The sequence below is a fragment of the Miscanthus floridulus genome, chromosome 3 (assembly GCF_019320115.1).
Source record: "Miscanthus floridulus cultivar M001 chromosome 3, ASM1932011v1, whole genome shotgun sequence".
Classification (NCBI taxonomy): Eukaryota; Viridiplantae; Streptophyta; class Magnoliopsida; order Poales; family Poaceae; genus Miscanthus; species Miscanthus floridulus.
This window is the reverse complement of record NC_089582.1, coordinates 10,896,607-10,904,017: the sequence shown is the minus strand read 5'-3', so window position 1 is coordinate 10,904,017 and position 7,411 is coordinate 10,896,607. Positions and strand designations below refer to the sequence as shown.

The window sequence follows — 7,411 nt, the reverse complement described above, 5'->3', positions numbered from 1 at the left end:
ACGCTGAGGGCCTCACCGATGACCATCACCGTCCCTTTGGGCGTGGAATCCGGCGTCATCTTGTACATCAGAAGAGCGCGCGCCATCAGCGGTGCTAGCCTCCTGACGTGGTATGCTCCGACGATGCCGGTCCCACAAAGACCGTGGCCCTTCAGAGTCACGATGGCTTTGAGAAGGTCATCGAGCCTCTTCTACCCCTTCGCGATGGGCCCATACCTCCATGCGTCTGGCGCCTCCTCGATCAGGCGGCTAGTGAAGATCGGTAGGGGGGCGGCGATGTCGTTCCTCAGGTAGAACCAGAGCTTATGCCACCCCTTGTTGGACTTCGATGGTGGGATGGACATGTACTCCGACGACCGATGGCATCAAAGACGAATGCTAGCACATCCCATCAGCACCGCCAGGTCCGGCTTCTTCCTCTCCTTCTTTTGTAGCTCGACGGCAAAGAAGTACTTCCAAAGCTTGAAGTGGGGCTCGATCCCCAGATACTCCTCGCACAGCGCGATGAAGGCCAAGATGTGCTGAATGCTGCAGCTCAAGCCTATAGTAGTGCAGTTGCCCTCGGAGGAATCGGTGGGGAGGAGTCATGAACCCACGCTCGTGGAAGAGGGCGAAGAAGACGATGTAGCCGGCCGGCGGCAACAGCGCATCCTCACCACCAGGTATGATCCACTCCATCGTCGCGGTCCTTGCGCGGAGAAGGCCCTTCTTAACTAGACCCTCCACGTGCGCGTGGAGAACGTCGGAGCAAAGCCACTGCTCCATCAAGGAATGGGGATGGCGATGCAGACGATCCAGCGGTGGCGTAGGGCTGGAGAGCGAGAACTTCGTCGGTGGTAGAGCGGAAATAGGGGAGCAAAGATCGAAACTCGAGAGCGAAAGGCAGAAAGACTAGAGGGGCAAGGATGCGGCTGGGCGTACGGAGGCTAGGGAGAAACTGCTCCGTTTATAAGGTAAGGACGAAACGGGCGAGGGGCGAACCATCCGCCTAAATTAACACATCCCACGCCTCACCAGATCCGCTTCCTTCGGGGGTCATGCCCTCACTATTCCATGCTGCATCAGTCGCATCGCCGCCTCGAGAGACAAGTGGATGCCTATCCAAATCTTCCCCACGAAGGATCCGCTGGGCAACGGTTCGCCTTCAAAGGCTACGGGCCGTCGCAGGTAAGTGGGATACGGAGCTGAAAATGCTCCCATGGCCTGTTAACGCCCAGGAGTTCGAAGGCTAGCCCACCAGTGGGTTCACGGCCGCTCCAGGGCACCCTAGAGTGAGGGGAGGTTAAGGACGGGCCCGATAGCGGCCAATACCGGAGGCGCGCGAAGCGCCATGAGCGTCCTGACCCTCGTTTCGAGTCTTGGATGATGCAAGGTCCATGGTTTTTCCCCGAAGAAAGGCATCGAGCCCTTGGACCGGTCGAATGGATCTAAGAATTATATGGACCGTCCACCAAGAATATGGAATCAATCATCAGCTGATCTCGAACCGGGCCCCCGCAAAGGGATGCTGGGGCTCCACTCGAATAAGCCCGTTAACAACTCACCGAGCACCGTGCTCCGTCCAGTGACAAAAGCATGGCATGGCTCAACCCCTCCATTCTAGCAAATGGATGCGTGAGGGACGACGATCACAAGACGAACCGACCCCCCGACCGGACCACTGCTACACGCGGGGGCTTGGGGGCTCGGCATCGCAAAGAGACCGAACACGCGGTCGTAAACAAACGACGAGTCACCTTCGGTTGCGGAAACCGCGGAAGGAGTGATGCAAGAAACCAGGCGACAGATCTCAAAAAGCCTTTGCAGGAGTGTCTCACTCCTCCAAAGGTTCGGGGGATACTGTCGGATATCTATACCCGGGTATCCGAGCCAAAGGATTAATGAGCGTCACGTCGGCTCATTCGATGGTTAAGAACGCAACTGCGGCCTTGACCGACCTCTAGGGGCCGGGCCACGCCTCGTCCGACTCCGAGGACGAGGTTTCCGCCTCGTCCGACCCCAAGGTGTGGGCTTCGACTCCGAGAACGAGGTTTCCGCCTCATCCGACCCCAAGGCGTGGGCTCCGACTCGTCCGATCCCGCGGGGAGGGCTTCGCCTCGTCCGACCCCCGAGGGTCGGATTCCGTCTCGCCCGGCCCCCAGGGCAACATTTCTGCCTCGCCCGTTCCCTAGGGGTCAGATTTGCTACCAGACAAAAGCAGTGGCCCTAGGGTGGGACCCGAACCACTTCAACCACTACGGCGTGGAGGCGCACTCCCGGGAGCACGTCTCGGACGCGTCCTGATGGGACTGGCAGTCACATCAGGATAGGATGGGAGACTCACGTCGCCCACCACGTCATCAGGCCAACACTGTGCTGCCAACTCTCTGCCTGACCACCGTTCAACGTCAATCGACCGGCGTCAGTTGACTGGCACTGTACCGCCAGCGCCCCGTATGGCCTCTATCAGGGGACCTTTGACCATTCCGTTCGCTCGGATGGGATGGAAGACAAGGACGGCGCATGACGCCCGCACGTATGCTGCAGCGGCCAACAGGACCCCAGTGTGACGCCACTGCCACCACGATCTACAGGGTCAGCGGGACCCACGCAAAGAGGAGGATGGCACACCCCCGGGAGCCTTAATTTCTCTTTCTTTTTTTCCTCTTCCCTTCTCTCAGTCTCCGGTGTCCTGTTCTCTCCCCTTGGCCAATAAAAGGGAAGGCAGGACACCATTCAGAGATGGAGAGATCGATCGACCGACAGATCGAGCAGTAGAAACTTCGAGCAATTGAACCATAGAGACTTGGGAGCTCCTCCATCTCGTCAGTTTGTAACCCACTACTACAAACTCAGTGCTGGTAACACGAGCAGCCCGAAACTAGACGTAGGGATATTCAGCCTGAACCAGTATAATCCTCGTGTTCTCTTAGCACACCATCCAGACCAGACACGTAATATTAGAAATTTACTCGTTGGTGTTTGCTCGAAACACCGACACTCAGCTTACAAATCGGCCTCCCTATCGCCACCGGCTGCCAACAGCGCGCCGCGGCCGTGCGCAGCACCAGTCAGCAGTCAGCACAAGCAAACGCCAATGCTACCAAGCCGGCGCAGACGTACAATGGCACCACCGCGCCGAGTGTACCCGCGCGCGCGCACCTACTTTCTTCTGCTGCCCGCGCTGCTTCTCTGCCGCCTTGTGCGCCCGTGGCCGAGGTGCAGTCCCAGCCGGTGGACGACGCGCAGCTGCTGCTCCGGGTCAAGAGCGCGTGGGGCGACCCGCCCTTGCTCCGGACATGGGATGCCTCGTCCCCGGGCGCGCCCTGCACCTGGAAATTCATCAGGTGCGACAAGGCCGCGCGCGTCACCAACCTCACGCTCGCCAGCGCCACTGCGCCAGCGTGGCCGGCCCCTTCCCCGAGGCCGCCATCGGGGGCCTCACGGCCCTGACCTACCTCGACGTCTCCAACAACAGCGTCTCCGGCGCGTTTCCGACCACGCTCTACCGCTGCGTTTCGCTCTGGTACCTCGACCTGTTCCAGAACAACTTCACCGATACCATCCCGGCGAGTCTCGGCGCGCAGACGAGGCTTCGGACCCTGGGACTGGCCGAGAACACGTTCCTTGCGGGCGAGCTGCCGGCGTCGTTCAAGAACCTCACCAACCTAGTCAGCCTCTGGGCATCGCAGTGCAACCTCGTCGGCGACTTCCCGAGCCATGTGCTTGAGTTGAAAGAGTTAGAGGTACTGGACCTGTCCCTTAACACGTTTACCAGAAGCATACCTCCGGGTGTTTGGAGGCTCAGCAAGTTGCAAGGACTGTATCTGAACGGGAACAACTTCACCGGCGACATGGTGTTTAATGACTTAGCCGCGATGAGCTTAATGTATATCGACCTTTCGGAGAATTATAAGCTTACTGGAGCCATCCCGGAAGTCTTTGGGACCTTGAAGAACCTCACACTGCTGTCCCTCTCCAGCAACAACTTCTCTGGTGAGATACCAGTGAGCATCGGCCAGTTGCCGTCACTGTTAGTATTGATGCTTGCCAATAACAGGTTTACTGGCACACTCCCTCCGGACCTCGGAAAGCACTCGGGCTTGCATTATGTCAAGGCTGATTACAACAAGCTCACCGGCACCATCCCGGAAGGTCTGTGCGCCAGAGGCCAGTTCAAGTACCTCACTGCCAATGGCTCCCGGCAGGCATCGCAAACTGCCCAACTCTGCGATACGTGGCTCTAGATGATAACAATCTCTCCGGAGATGTTCCAGAAGATTTGTGGATGGCACCGCAGCTTTATTACTTGTCACTACAGAGTAACCAGCTCACCGGGAGTCTTCCAGCCATGATGTCTAGCAACCTTGTGACATTGCGCTTAGGCAACAACCAATTCAGTGGCAGCTTATGTTCGTGATGCTTAGATCAGTTGCGCTCAAGAAACTCACGGCCGACAACAACCAGTTCTCCGGCCCAATACCAGGCAGTTTTGGTGATGGGAGTAAAATTCATGAGTAGTTCTTCGACTTGGCAATGATGTCATCTAGATTCCTCTGTTCTCAAAATTATATTTTTGGATCAAAGAAACTTGGTTTCGGGTCTTATCTAGATCCAAGTTCCGTCTGAATCACTGCTAAGCCAATGGGAAACCACGCAGTAATCCAGGAAATTAGAAGCTTCCCAGCAAAGCATAACGGGCTCATACCAGTCAAAGGTAGCTCAAAGTACAAAATCACGAGCTCAAGCCGTCTGATTAATCCTGATTCGTTATCTTAGTCGGTATTCTAAACTCGTCTTGGAGCTACGACTTAATTAGACCGATAAGATTTGTGGTCGTCTGATTAATTTTTTTTTCTCGAATACGTACGAGTGTGCATATCATTGCATTAGAAGGAGCGAAGTATATAGTACAAGAGTGCCGTTATCGGCTAAAGTTTCCACGAGTGGCTACATTTTGAACTAGAACAACCCGGGATCCCTGCATGATCCAACAAAGCTAAGACTCAGCCAACAATGCCAGCTTTGTAGCTCCGGCTTCAATCCAACGATCAGCTTCCGCCTTGATAAGTTGGAGAAGCTCGCTCACAGTGGCTGTAGCATCCTGGAAGCACCTGGCGTTCCGTTCCTTCCACACCTGCCAAGAGACTGGAGCAAACAGGGAGTCCATGCCTGATCTTCGGTCTCCGTCATGCAGTGATCGCAGGCATCTCCACCAACGCAGTGTCGAGTTTGCTGCTTGAGGAAGCGGTTTCTTCCCCAGGGCGTGCAGGATGAAGTACCACAGCTCTCTGGTGAATGGGCAAGTGGCGAGGATGTGGTCGATGGTCTCCCTTTCCTGATCACATAGGTAGCACATCTCTCTTGCTTCCAGCCCATGCCTGGCCCTTTGGTCGCTCGTCCAATGCCTGCGCTTGAAGGCGAGCCACAGAAAGATCTTGATCCTCAATGGAGCCCAAGTCTTCCATATGAGTCTGTGTCCCAAGAAAGGAATTGCAGGAGCATGTAGCATGTTGTATGCAGACTTGGCCAAGTATTTGCCATCTTGAGTCCACCTCCATACTGTCTTGTCCGGTTGCTCGGTCAGATGTATGTTGCTCACCGTGCCCCAAAGGTGAAGATATTCAGTGAGAGCTTGCAGCGATAAACCTCCAGAGATGCTGCGAACCCATGCTCTGTTGGTGAATCCTTGCCTCACTGTTTGCCGTCTCCTCACTCGGTTAGGCACGAATTGGTATAGGCAAGGTGCTAAATCTGCAACTGATTCACCACTGAGCCACCTGTCATCCCAGAAGCGGGTCTGTGTCCCGTCACCGATGATGATGAAGGTTGACGCTCTGAAGAAGGCCTGCACTTCCGGCGCGGTTTGGATTGGCAGCTCGGACCATGCACGGTCATGGTCTGTTCTCTGCAGCCACAACCTCCTGGTCTGTAAGGCATATCCAGCTAGCTTGAGGTCACTGATTCCCAATCCTCCCAGCTGCGTTGGTTTGCAAACTGCCGGCCACGCCACCATGCATTTGCCTCGCACTGATGCATCAGTCCCCACCCACAGGAATTTCCTGCAAATGGCATCGATCTCCTTTCGGGCCCACTGTGGCAAGTTCTCGGCCATCATGGCATAGATAGGAACCGAGCGCAGCACGGACTTAATCCAAACCAGCCTGCCGCTTCTTGCCATCAGGGACTTCGTGCTGAGGGCAAGGTTTTCATTTTCGGAAATTAAAATTTATCGGGAGTCACGGATAAAGAGGATAAACATGATATATCGGAAATATCGGACCAAATTCGAATAAAATTTAATTTGAATTTAAGTAAATTTAAACAAAATTTGTACGAAAAAGATAGATATTTTCTTATCGGTACCTACGGATAAAGAGAATATATCGGAAATATCAGGAAATTTCGGCCGATATTCGAAACCATGGCTGAGGGGAAGTCCAAGGTACCTGATAGGGAAATCTTGAAGCTGGCAGCCGAGGATGGATACTATGTCGTCTAAGGCTTCCTGTCCCCCATATATTGGTGTGATGGAGCATTTGGCTAGATTTGTGTTCAGCCCGGATGCCTGACCGAAGACATTCAGAATTGATTAATTATTATCAGAAGACTAATTAATCAAGATTAGTCGAACGACTAGGGGCGGCCAAACGACCAGAAACAGGATGGAATTACTGGTAGCTCAGAACATGGGCTGCATCGAAGCTATTTGGGCTCATATTTTCCCCCCCTCCAATTTACAACTTTTAATGCGGCCCCCACTCTAGAATTATCTTCATGCTTGATCTTATATATACTCTAAAATATAATTAGATCTTATGAGGACTAGGATCGACTAGATAACTTGGTAACATTGATGTCGAGCACTGCTCTGTTCTCCTCTCCTTAGCTCAGAGCGCCCAGCCAGAAGTAGGATGCCAGCAGGGTCTAGGCTACGGCGGCCCTCGTCCCCCTTCGTGTCCGACGTCGTCGTGGCCGCCATACCCTTGCCGCCGGTGGCTCGTCCTGTAGGTCCAGCCCTGGTGCTGGTGGTGCTGAGCATCTCCCGCGGGGACAAGACGTGCACGCACGACGCTGTACAGCCCGCATGCCGCATCCAAGTCACCCACCTCGGCGCCCGACCGCTCCCTAGTCCTCATCCCCGGACCCCGGTCCATGGGATGGAACAAAGCTAGAAGATTCACCGGTAGCTCCGCGACGGCCGACTGGCCGCGGCGTGCGCTGAGCCGGCTGAGGCCGCACCACACCCGCTTCACCGGCACCGCCCTGCTGCTCAGGCAAGACAACGACATCCTCTGCTCTGCTCATCTGGTTGCTGGATCCTGCTGTGCAGCTTTGTGTATGTTGTGCTATCTTCTGCTCGATCGATCACCACAAGGGATCGCATCCAACGGTGATTTTAGTACCACAACAAGCAGTGTCGATGCGGGAA

General features: G+C 55.0%; 1 pseudogene; it reads left to right on the top strand.

Moving 5' to 3' along the window:
* Positions 1-276: 276 nt before the first annotated feature.
* On the top strand, positions 277-4,581 carry LOC136543131 (receptor-like protein kinase 5; annotated as a pseudogene).
* The last annotated feature ends 2,830 nt before the right edge of the window (positions 4,582-7,411 follow it).